Source organism: Cygnus atratus, chromosome 7, assembly GCF_013377495.2.
Source record: "Cygnus atratus isolate AKBS03 ecotype Queensland, Australia chromosome 7, CAtr_DNAZoo_HiC_assembly, whole genome shotgun sequence".
NCBI lineage: Eukaryota > Metazoa > Chordata > Aves > Anseriformes > Anatidae > Cygnus > Cygnus atratus.
In genome coordinates, this window is record NC_066368.1 from 11,168,459 (window position 1) to 11,180,602 (window position 12,144).

The 12,144-nt window shown below is 50.6% G+C and overlaps 1 protein-coding gene across 1 annotated transcript in view; it reads right to left on the bottom strand.

Annotated features, from left to right (window-relative positions):
- Positions 1–1,529, bottom strand: part of ADD3 (adducin 3) — a 99,930-nt gene extending 98,401 nt beyond the window's left edge. Inside the window, exons 1-2 of the mRNA XM_035547911.2 lie at positions 1,436–1,529; positions 331–398 (exon numbers count right to left, since the gene is read on the bottom strand). The gene's annotated coding sequence lies outside the window, so the exon portion shown is untranslated. The remainder of the gene's footprint in view (positions 1–330; positions 399–1,435) is intronic.
- Between the last annotated feature and the right edge of the window lie 10,615 nt (positions 1,530–12,144).

Sequence of the window (12,144 nt, forward strand, 5' to 3'; positions counted from 1 at the left end):
CAGCGTGAGCCCCAGGTCCCTCGGGCGCTACAGAGGGCCTCAGAGACACAACTGCTTGAGGCTCCGAGCTGCCCAGCCCTGGGGTGTGCAAGGAGGACGTCTTTTAGCTTTGCAAATTTCCACCCGTGGCTGAGATGGCCCCAGCTGGCGGGACCGGGGCTCTGGGAACCCGTAGGTGCTGGCCAGTAATAATGGGATGAGGTGGAGCGGCACCTGTTATTTAGTGCAGGACCTCTAACCATCTGGCGGCTGCGGGGAATTAAAGCTTACCTTGGGCACGGGAGGAGCGGGTGCGTTCACACACACACACACACACACACACACACCTACCTGCGTGTGGAGCGCGCTGAGGCAATCGGCTTCCTCGTGCGTGGTTATTCACTGCAACGCTCATTTGCCTTGTAGGAAGAAAAATAATAATACAGCTGTATCATGTTTTGATAAGCTTTCAACCTGAAAAACCAAGGAATGCCATGATTTAGTTGTGGCTTTGGAAGTGAGGGTAGTGCCGCGGTGAGGATCAGGAACTCCCTCCGGCCACTGACCAATTTCAGCTGGAAATCAGAGGGGAGTTGTCAACCCCCCGGAGCAATCAGGCTCAACCTTCCCCAGGAGGGTATTGGGAATGGAAAAACCTCGCTGCTTTCGAGATAAAGTTTATTAAAGCCATGACACGAGGCGCTGTCTGCGCAGCACGCTTGATGTCTGGGGAGGCTGATTTGAGCGCTGAGGCGCTGCGTGACATCGATCACACACCTGGAAATCTGAATTTCAGAGGCACCGCTTGCTTACTCCAGCAGAATGCTTTCAGACATGTAAAGATGCCTCGTGTGTTTATCGTAGGGCAAGTTCTCTTCTCCTGGGCATGTGGCTAAGTTTTCCCATTACTCTAGTCCTGAAAAGCTTACGGAGATGACAAATCCTCGTGATTCAGACCACGAACGGATTACAAGCAGGACCAAGGAGAAACATTCCTGCACAGGAGAGACTTTTCCCATCAGTTCTGGAGGTTTTGTTCCTTCGGAGTGGCTGCTGGGTGCTGCTGAGCTCGGCCCAGTCCCGTTGGACAGGTCTGGGTGCTGCGGCTCCCGGGGTGCCTGGGTGCTGCTGCCGAGGTGCCCATCGGTCTGCAGATAGGCAACAGATAGCACAGCGCGGGGGGATAGCAGCCAGGACAGATCCACTTGGGTCAGACTGGAGCTCTGGGTTAAAAAATACACCTTAACGAGTGAGCCCAAGCCCACAGAAAGCTACCGTAACATTGCGTTTTTGGAGAGTGGGTCCTCAGAAAGAATTAGGGCTGTGCTCCTCTCTCTGGGCTTCGTGCCCTTGTCCCTGTTTGCAGTGCCAATGAAACCCTCTCTCTGCACATTTCCTGCATCCAGCTAAATACAGTCCAACAAACAAACAAACAAAACAACACAAAGCTACATACAACAGATAACGTGTCTCCTTTCTGGGGGCCCGATCCAGCAGACGTACTTTGCCACTTACACGGTCCTGCAGCCTTTTCACCCTCCATAAAGCCATGTGTCTAATCGGGGGACCGAGCTGAGCTACTCGTTAGAATCTTGGCCAAACCACAAACATTTGTTTCCTTGCTTTATGCCAAACTCCGAGAAAGGAGGAGGGAGTGGCACAAAGCTCATGTTAATGAGTTCTTCATTCCCCACAGAGAGATAATCAGAGCACTGCTCAGAGATTCATCAACATTTTTTATTAGCACTTTAATGGCCTACTTTTTTTTTTTTTTTTTTAGGGAGTTACTTCAGCTAAGAGCTAGATAATTCCTCGTGCAGCTGTGGTTTAGGAAGCAGCTCAGGGGACGTGCATGTCAAATTACTTGAGCTCTAGTTAAAAAAAATAATATATATATATACACCACAAGGTTTCCTGGGTGCCTCCTTTTCCAATCAAGGGCACTATGTCCTCAATCTCTCTCTCCTGAGTTGTGTGGGGTTGTGTGGGGTTTTGAGGTTTCTTTTGCACTCTTTGCAGCCTGGAGAGCCGTGCGGTGAAGCGCCAGCCCCTGATGGCACTGCACGTTCACCATGGCAAGGGACCGTGACAGCTCCCTGCTCCACAGACCGCTGCAGCTTCAGCCGGCCAAAATGAGGATCGAAGGTGCTGAATGCTCAGGGCCGGAGCTTTTTACCCACTGCTGTAGGGTGAGCCCCAAGCCAAGGTGTTCACCCGTGCCCAGGAGACCTGGCTCGGCCACCTATCTGTAGGTTACGGCGAGAGCCGACGGGTGGGGAGCGCTCTCACGGCCCTGGAGGAGGCTGCTCAGAAATTACACGAAGTTTGGCATTTGCAGCTGCTTTCTCGGGGAGGCTTTCACAGCAAGAGCATCACCATCTCGCCCTCCTGCTTCCCAGGGCGTAGTTTTGGGCTTTGATTTTGCTTTTATGAAACTCGGGGCATTTTGCAGCCCCCATGCCCGCAGAAGCGTCCCTCTTCCCGCACCAGACTGCCAAGGCAGCAGGGGCGGCTGCTCTGGGGTCCCTTTGGTTGGAAAGGGAGAGAGCTGCCGGCCTTGCGCTGTTGTTGAGGAGGGCTGCTCGCTGGAAATGGCCCTACAGCTTCTTCCCATGCCTCCCCCGCTCCCCAGCGGCCAGATTTCCTTCTGGTCTTCTGGAGAGAGCTGTGAGAATATATACATTAAAGGCAGGCAGGCAGTCCAGTGCTGCAGGATAGCTGGGGTTATGAGAGTATAATAAAGGAATACTATGTACTTTTTCCTGAATCGAGCCCCAAGTGTTTCCTGTCAAACCTCAGCACAATGGGACACAAATGTCCAGTTCATTACGTTCACATTTCCTCCAAACCGCAGTCTCTTTCCTTCAAACACAGAGGACAGGAAAGGATGCTCTCTGCCCCCAACTCGTGTTTCTCAACCGACTTTGTGTCGTGTGAGAAGGGATTGGAGGCTTTCGGCAGTCGCTGTGTTCAGTAGGTTGTCTCCCTTCAATCCACACCGCCTTGGGATGCAAGAGGTGTAAATATGGAAGGATCCCTTTGAAATCAAAGAGAGCTTCGCTGGGGGATAATCAGCATGAATGGAAGCAAAATGAGGTCCGTGGGGAATAAAATGCTAATGTCTGGGGAAAAAAAATCAAGATTCACAGCACTAGTCCAGAAGAATGGTAGCTCATATCATATTAAAAAAAACATAGTTCTCATTTCCTCCTTATCCCTGCAGGACAGGAAAGAACATCCTGCTCTTTTAATATGAGCAAAATGCAAGTTATTTTTGGAAGAAAAAAAATCACGCTCAGAGCACGGTTTTCAAAAGACATCTCTAATCTGTGATTCTGATGATGCATGTGGAGCACAGCACATCCTTCTGCAGCAAGAAAGCCAGGTTTGTCGCCTCGGCACCGTTCACACTTGGGCAGAAGGTTTCTGCTGGTTGCCTGAGGAGCCAGCAGCTCCTTGCCAGCACATCGGCTGTGTCCCGAAGCCAGCCGCCCCCTCCCAGGGGGTGTGCAGGGGGCAGAGCTGCAGTGGTGGGAAGCCCAGCCCGGCTGCTGGGGGAAAGCACAGGGAAATGTCAGGGCACAAGGTGATGGGCTGGGGGGCGAGCGCTGATTCAGGAGCACTGAAATTGGCTTTCTGGACCCGTGCTGGACTCCAGGCCAAGCTCCTATTTTGTTACCTCCAGGTGTAGGACAAGGCTGGAGCCCTCCCTGCCCTCAGCGGTGGTGGCTTTTTCGGCACCATGCTTCTTGTTCTTCCCATGGACCTGCAGGGGATGTGTGCTGTCATCTCCTGGGCTGAAGTTTGGAAGTTTAGAGCATAAAGTCAAACCCAGGGCCTTTGGGGCAAGCCACTGCTTAGCGTGTTTGATGGACCGCTTGAAAGGACGGAGATGAAATCAGCCTCAGATTTGTTAATGGGCATAAACAACATTAATTCATGAATAATGTTTGATTCTGATTCTGCATGGGTAACTGTTACTCCCAATGCCCCTTTTGAAGCAAGTAAGAGTGAGGAACATATCTTAGCACAACATCTAATGATTAGGATAAACAAATTGTTAATCATTTACCACTGCAAGATTAACAAACTCCTAGTGCACTATAAAAAGAGTTCCAGTTTCCCTTTAAAAACCATTCAGCGAGAGTAAGATTTTAGCTCCTCTCTATGTCAAGGGCCCCAAATACCTAAGCAGACTCTGGGGAATGACCTCATCTGTACTTTCTGAGCGTGTTCCCAGGGATGCTAACGCTAGGAACGGCCGCCTGTCAGTGATGGAAAGCCAGAGTGCAGGAGCTCACCCCCCAGCACAGCGGGGGCCAGATGTGCTCGTGGGATGTGCCAACGGGATGCCCCAAACCCCAAAGGGCAGCACGGGTCAGCGGCACGCACACCGAGCAGCCTGGCACTCACCCGTCGTACGCTGCACCGCTGAGAGCACGCTTAAAAAATCCACCCGGAGATATTCCTATGAAGTCAGTGGATTACTCATGCACTTAGAGCACTGATTTCCCTGGCGGGACAAAATGTGTTCCGTGGTTTCATCCGCAAGGACGTGAGGCTGTTTCTGCTGACTGTCTCGGTTTGTTCTCAGACAGGAAGCGGAGCGGGGCAGCGTGGACCCACGGTCGGGTCTGTGCAAACAGCCGGTGGAAACTCACAGCACATCAGTCACTGAGATACGTGGATGGATGCGAGGGAAAAACCTGTGCTTGTCTGTGCCCGGCAAATCCGGATCATTCTGCAGAACGTGTTTTAACCAGCTCCACGCCTGGCTCTGTCCCTGCTGCTGGCGTAGCGTGAAGTGCAACGTCAGGGCTTTGACCGGGGCGCCTGAACTCTCTGGGATTCTGCAGAGGAAAGATAAATGGTCACAGCCATTTCCCTATGGGAGATAAGGAAGCTGCGGGGGAGGAAAAGCACAGATCTCTAACAATAGTAATATGTGACTCTGCGTACGGTGACTTACATACTGGAAAATAGCGCCCAGATCCATTATATAGGAAAAGCACTAAATCCGTGTAATTGCTGTACGGCAGAAGAGGAAGCTCGACCCACTGTGCAGAAAACAGACCTCGGATTGTCTCAAGATAGATGGCAAAAAGGCAGCAAACATCAACAGAGTTCCCCAGAGTGGGAGATACATCAGTGCAAATTGAGTATCTGGTCCCCTGGAGTTCTGCAAATCATCAGAAAAGACATTAATGTCATTAGTAAAAACAACAAACGTGCCTATACTTATTACTTATTTGTAATAAGATTTGGCTAATGTATAATTAGCAGGCTTCAGAAGTCTTTAACGACCTCTGAGATTAGTCTGTCTGCCACGCTGAGGTTCACCAGAAAATTCTCATCGTTGCACTGGAGCTGCAGCTTCCCCAGCAGCCCCTACACCCTCAGCGGGACCCACATCACATATGCAACGCGTCTGCTAAATCCGTGTGAGCTGGATGTATATACATATATACACACGCATTAGTTTTGTTTGATTATTTGCTGCGTGAGGGTAGTCTTTGATCGGGACTGCTTGTTTCCCAAGAGGCGATAGCAGCCTTTTGCCAAGCAGGGCAGCGAGCTGTGCTGTGGATTTGCGGTGTGTACACGCGGGATCACCCGTCAGCTGGTTCGAACACGTCCAGTTGTGCCTGGCTGATGGAGCTGGCTCGCTGTCTTTCTGCTGTCGCGCTTTTCCTCCGCTTTCAGCGTGGCTGTAAGAAGTTATTCAAACACGTGCCTCGCTAAGGATGTGCACAGCCCAAGAGACGCTGCGCTGGAATGGGGCAGGTCCTTGTGTACCGGCTGGCCTGGCATCTTGGTTTGAATCCCCATGTAAAAGAGATGAATTGGGTGACACCAAATGGCACCGTACAAGACTGCAATTTGTGCTGTTGCTCCTCGGAAGGCTGGGGGGACTTTAGCCTGCAAGATAGGCTTGGATGTGCCGGACAGGAGAATGGTACATAAATATTCAGCTGACATTAAAGCAGATGAGGATGGTGGTGCAGGAGCTGGCTCTCTCTCAAACCAAGAGCAGCCACAGATCCAGCATCCTGCCTGATGTCTGGGTGGGAAACCAGCTCCAGAGCTGGCAGCTCTGCTCCGTTTTCTATAAGCTGGGGACTTTTCAAAGCTCGTGAAAGTGCGTACAAGAACCATCTGTTTCACCTCATTTTACACCGCCGGAGGTGTTCAGAGGCTGGTATGGCACAAGGAGAAGGGGCCCTGAGTCAGCTGGGAGCTTCTGAGCATCTGATGATGCCCTCACCTGCCTGGAGCCCTCCGGCTGCCAGGGCCGGGGCTGGCAGCAGCTGCTCCGCGCCACGCTCCGGAGCCCAGCTCGGTGGCACCACCGGGTTGGAGGGGACAACTCTGGCTTTGCACAGGGTCTGTATGGAGAGGGGAGGTGCTGGGGAGGGCCAGGGGGCTGAAGAGGAGAGGAGAGACAAGGCTCTGCTGCAGGTGCCCTGTGTTTCAGCAGTCTGATACCCCTCCATGTCCCACAGGGTCACTGCAAGGGGAGCTCCCAGCAGCTTCAGCTGCTCCACTTGTCTTAGAAACTGCTTGTTCAAAAGCCATTTCTTCTCACACGCTGAATCTGTTTCGTGATCCACCTTCTGTCACCGGCATCAGGTCTCTGACGCCATCAGAAATCTGCTCCTCTCCATGCAATGTGCTGCTCAGAGCTCGCCTCCGTGCCGTGGGAGCAGTGCTGGGACAGGGGCTGGGGCTGGGGACATCCATCCCTGTCCCACGAGCAAACAATGCGGTCCCTTCACTGGTGATGCTGTTATCTGTGGTCCAGAACAAGATAGCAAAAATACTTTCCATGCTGTGCAACTGGCTTCCTAGATCTAGCCGCATTACGATGCTCGCTCTCGTACTTTCAAAGATTATCAGTGTAATTTCTAATGCTAATGGAATAACACCGAGTGCGAAAAGCAAAGGACAGATGTAATAAAGTTGGATTGCATTTCTGCCTCTGCTATAAACTCTGTGTACAAACACGGGCAGGTTGTCAGGGGGAAATATTTCCATGAAATTTGCATCCCCACATGTGAGAGTCCAGGCTTTCAGATGTACCGAAAGACTTAATTTAATTGTCTTTCGAATCCTAACGCAGCAGGTGTTTTCATAACTCACAGCCTGCCTTCCACCTGGGTCTTCATTTTCCCAAGCCCAAATTCAAGTGTCCTGAGCCACCGATGCCTCCAGTGGGATCTGACGCTGGATTTCTGTCGCAGAGCCTGCCGCCAGGCCGGCAGCACCAGCCAGCTGTGCTCACAGAGCCTCTCTGGTCTGCGTGGACCTTGCATTTCTCTCAAACAAAGTCAAACTGTTGATTCGAGCCTGATGAACTACTGTGAATGCTCTGCTTTATCAGAGGAAATAGTTGGAGGCTGAAGTCTTGGTCCCCGACAAGTCTTTGCGAGAATATTAGCGTGTCTTGCCAAGACCTCGTAATTCCCTCGCAGCCAATGCAGCATTCCTCAGAGGCCATAAGGCGAGACGGGAAGGAGGATCACGGGGCTTGGTCAAGGCTGAATGAGCTTCTACACAGAAACACTGAGTGTGTGACCTCCTCTCGGACACATCCAATGGAAAAAAAAAACCACCAGGTTTTGGAGGATCCATTAGAGGCATCTATTTTCCAAATGTCTCATGTAAGAGGAGAGGAACATATTTTTGAAAAGGACATAAAAGCTGCCCATGCAACGCGATATTCTTAGCAAAACAAACAGCCTGCATGACTGGGGTTAAAAAAAAAAAGGAATCTGGGAAGAGGATGTCGTACAACTATTACTAGATTTTGTTTGCCTGCTCTACAGTGAAACGAGAGTGTCAAGAGAAGCAAAACAGAATAATGCTAAACCTGATCCCTGCTATGTGACAGATTATGCAAAACTCTGTCCTCCTGGGAGTTGCCTATGGGAGGTTAAACCTGGCTCTCAAAAGATGAGCCGCGGGTTTTCAATTATGTCACTGAGAACACCGCGGTGGGGATTAGGAGAAGATGATCCAGTCAAGATGGCCCTCGGAGACATGCTTTTTTTTCAGCCAGAGGACGAGCCCTCCGACTGGTACTCTCGCAAGCATCCAAGGTGTGCACAGAGAGGGGCAGCCCAGAGATGCCCCCAGCAGGCTCCAGCAGCGTGGCTGGGGCTGGAGTGAGCAGCCCTTGGCTCCCAGTGCCTTGCCGTGGCTGTGCCCGTGCTAAAATGCCATCTGGCTTCTTAGTCGTGGGAGCTGCCTTGCTGCATGCTAGTCTGGGAGTCTCAGTTCCACACCCCATTGCCAGGCTCTTTCTCCAGCCTGAAGAGCAATGAGACTTTTACCAGCAGCTGCAGAGAAAAGCAGCCAGCAGGGAGGGATTTGTATCTCCTACGCTAAGGATCTTTATTTGGTTCGCCACTCATTGTTCTGACAGTTGTCTCATTTATTCACTTTTTACATCAAAATCCATTCCTTTAAAGCTTATGTTAAGCCTTAAGCTTCAGCACGTGCTAATAGTCTTAATCATTCTGGAAACGGCTCTGTCTCTTCTGTTACCAGTTGCTGTCTTGATGGTGCTGTCCTGGCTCCCCACTGCGTCCCTGCTTCCTGGGGCTGGCTCTTGAGCAACGAAATAGGGGCACAGCCAGGGCCAGGGCAGCGGGCAGAAGCAAGCCGAGGGGATGCCCTTCGGCTGTGCTGCGTTGTGGAGCGTGTGCTGAGGTGCACTTAGCTGCAGCACGATCCAGCCCTGGTTTCTTCAGGGGGGCTGAACTTCCCCTATGCATCCCATCTGTCCTGGAGGAGACATCACACAGCACGCTCAGGGTGGTGAAGCAGGTCCAGAAACCTTCCAGGAGGGTCCTACTGTCACGGGCATCAAGGGCAGATGGGACCTGCGGTCAGGACAGCCAGGTCTTGGAAACGGGCTGGGATCCTGCAGATCGAGTTCAGTGTCCTGCCCATATGGTTCTGCCTTTTTACTAGCCAGGCTTCTGTTTGTGCATCTCTTCAGAAAAAGGAAGGTTATTCCAGAGGGCTGCGAAACTATCTCCTGGATATGTTAAGAAGTAAACATCATGTGCAGAATCACCAGCAGAGAAATTCGACTGGGACTAAAAATAGTTTCCTTTTGCTTTCTTATTCAAAAAAATGCTAATGCCCAGTTTTAGGATTCTTGTGTTCCTTCATACAACAGTCAGTCTTAAAATAAGATAATAATCGTAATAATAAACAACAAAAACATCCTCTTGGGCAATGTTTTATTCCCTTCGCAATTGACTGAACCAGGTTTTCTCTCCTTTCTGATCACAGAGTACCTCACAGCTAGCTATAGTGACTGTGGAAAAATACCAGTAGCAGCAGTAAGGTTGCAAGTAAAACATCGTCAGCTTCCTTGAATATAATTTAGCTGCTGAAAAATGAGTGATGGCTACAAGCATGTGACCAGTCACTCTCTGCTTCTTGGCCCATGGCTTAAAAACTGCAAATTAGTACAAAAATGCTTCACAGTTGATTAAAAGCCTTACTTTTGTGAAGGTCAGTAGAGATGGCTCTGCCTACGATCTCACACAAAAACTTTTAGCACACTTGACAAATCACTTCCCACGTCTTAGTTTCCCATTTCTAGATGGCACAGAATGCTTGCAGACCTGACAACTTTTCCATGGCCCATAGCAGGATCCAGGAGGACAAACTCCACCGTGGGACATTTGGAGGTCTCAGGTATACTACGGTCACGTTGCTGCTGTACCGCAAGTTGCACTTGCTGAAGTAGTCCTTGAGTAGCAAAAGATGAGGTCGTTTTTAGCTATTGACAGACCATGCAAATGTGAAATGCATGGGATGTAAGTAGGATTGGATCAGAATAATGCTACAGTAATTGTTTAGGAAATATTAAGCTTTTACTGATCAATAGGCAAGTCAACAATTCATGTGAGGTCATTGTGTAACTATTTGAGGCGCTCTAGCAGTACCTGTGCTTTACTACTCCAGTACCACACACCACACGTCAAAATATTGTACTGGTAGCTGAAATTAAATTAATCTCAGGTACCTGATTTCTTCTGCATTGATCATCTATTTGACTCTGGGGTCAAATAGAAGTAGTCCTCCTTCAACTCAGAGCATGCTGTCAATGCTAACATTAGATTAACGTTAGCATACACTCATAGCCAGAATAATCAGCACGCAGCCCCATCTCTTTTTTTTTGCTAATGTTTTGTCATGAAGCATGTTTAAAAAGGCTGGAAATGAGCATAAAATTGAAAGTTAACCAGGCTACTTCATGCTTTTTACCACAGCAGCAACAATAGCCATGTCACAGAACAAATGTATCGAGAAAATTTTCGCTGTCGGTGCCATTGGGAAAAAGCCCAAGTTCCCATTCAAGCTGGAGCGGTACTGCCTGAGTTAAACGAATGTAAAAAATTAGGATGTTGTGATTATCTTTACTCCCTCCAAAAACGTGGTGCATTTTTTTGCACTGCAGGTTAGGACACCCTGGTCACCCTGGCGCTGCTTTTCCGCGATACCCGGTGCTCGACACTGTCCCCTGCTTCTCCCCGGGCTCCTTCCCTCCGGCCCCGTGCCCCTTCCCCTGCTGTGGGGCTGTGCTGTGACGCCACCTCGACTTTCCCAAGTTCGCCTTGCAGCCGACGGAGCCTTTTGGCACGAGCTGCCGGCAGCAGTCACTTCTCCAGCTCTCGCCTTCTGTTGCATTGCCTTGGCAACAAGCTTCAGCAGCAAGGCAGCAGCCTTGAACTTGTCAGGGGCTGCTGCAACGAGCAGCACCTCGTGTTGCTATAACGACTGCCGACAATAAAACTCATCTCCCGGCTTAAAACAGGAACTTTTACAGTCTGTTTCCTGGCAGGGCTGCGGTGATATTATGGGAATCCTGGCTGAGTGATTTGGGAGCAGGCGTGCAGGGGACTGGTCGTCCCCATGTCACCCATGGGTCGTCATGACCCCAATGTCACGAGTTTGGCCTGAATCACCAGTGTGAGGTCTTAAAAAAACCACCTTGGTGGAGACCAGGCTTTCCGAGCCAGAGGAGCCCTTGAATGAACGAGGAGCGTTTTTAACCCATGGAAATCATGGCGGGGGTGTAGTCGAGGCGGCAGCGTGGAAGTTCCCCCCTGCCCTGTCCCACCTCCTTCCTGCGCCTCCACTCCCGAGGACGTCATGAAGCACTCGGCCTCTTCCTGTCCGTCATGGCAAGGAGCGCTTCGTGCAGACTGAATGTCATCTGTGCTTTTCCATAACACAGGCCATATTTTTTCAAAGGGGTAGGATTCGTAAGCTGTGACCCGAACAATGGGAAGGCTTGTTAAAGGGTAACCACAGGAGGATATGGCCTAATCTCTTCCCCAGCCGCTGCTGCTCTGCTCCGTGCCCATCATTTGAAGGTGCCATGGTGTGAAGGAGACCCAGGCAGAAAGACAGGTAGCCTGTGCAGGACAGAAGAGGCACCCAGACCTGACAGACCGTCCCAACCAGCGTTACACGTGGAGTTAAAACCTCCCTGTCGCTTTCAGACAAGTTTTTGCCTGTCCTTCTCACCTGCTGTCACCATGTGCTCCTCACAGGCTTTTTGTGGGGGCAGATGTGATGTCTGCTCAAGCCCTGCCCTGGCCCTTGTGGGTTTGAGGTCTGCCCCTGCTCCCTCTTTCCCATCTTCCTAAAGGGATCCTTGTAATTGCTTTGTTTGGTTTTCAGGCTCGTGCTTCCTCTTGCACAGAGTTTTGAGCAAACATTGCCCAGCCCATGGAGGGCTGAGCAGCTGGCCTGGCGGGGACACCCCAGCCCCCAAACTGTGCCAGAGCTCCTCAGATTTCATGTTTCACTTGGGAAAAAAAAAATAAATCTGAGTTTTTCCTAACTCCTAATCTAGAGTTTTGTTTTCATGGATAAAAACAACTAATCAAACATAGCGAGCCTTTGTTTTAAGGAAAAACAGGTCAGGGCTCAGTTCTGAGAGTAGGCCTCAGGGTCGCAGCCCCCAAGGACCTGAAGTATCATGGTTGGGGGCCCATGATCCCAAACTGCCCATGGACATGGGCTATGATTTGTCCTGCCTTGAGTTAAACTAAGTGGCCAGGCACCAAACTAAACCCCGAATAGCCCATTCACTCGTTGTAGTGGGCAGGTCCATGGGCGAAATACCCGCCACAG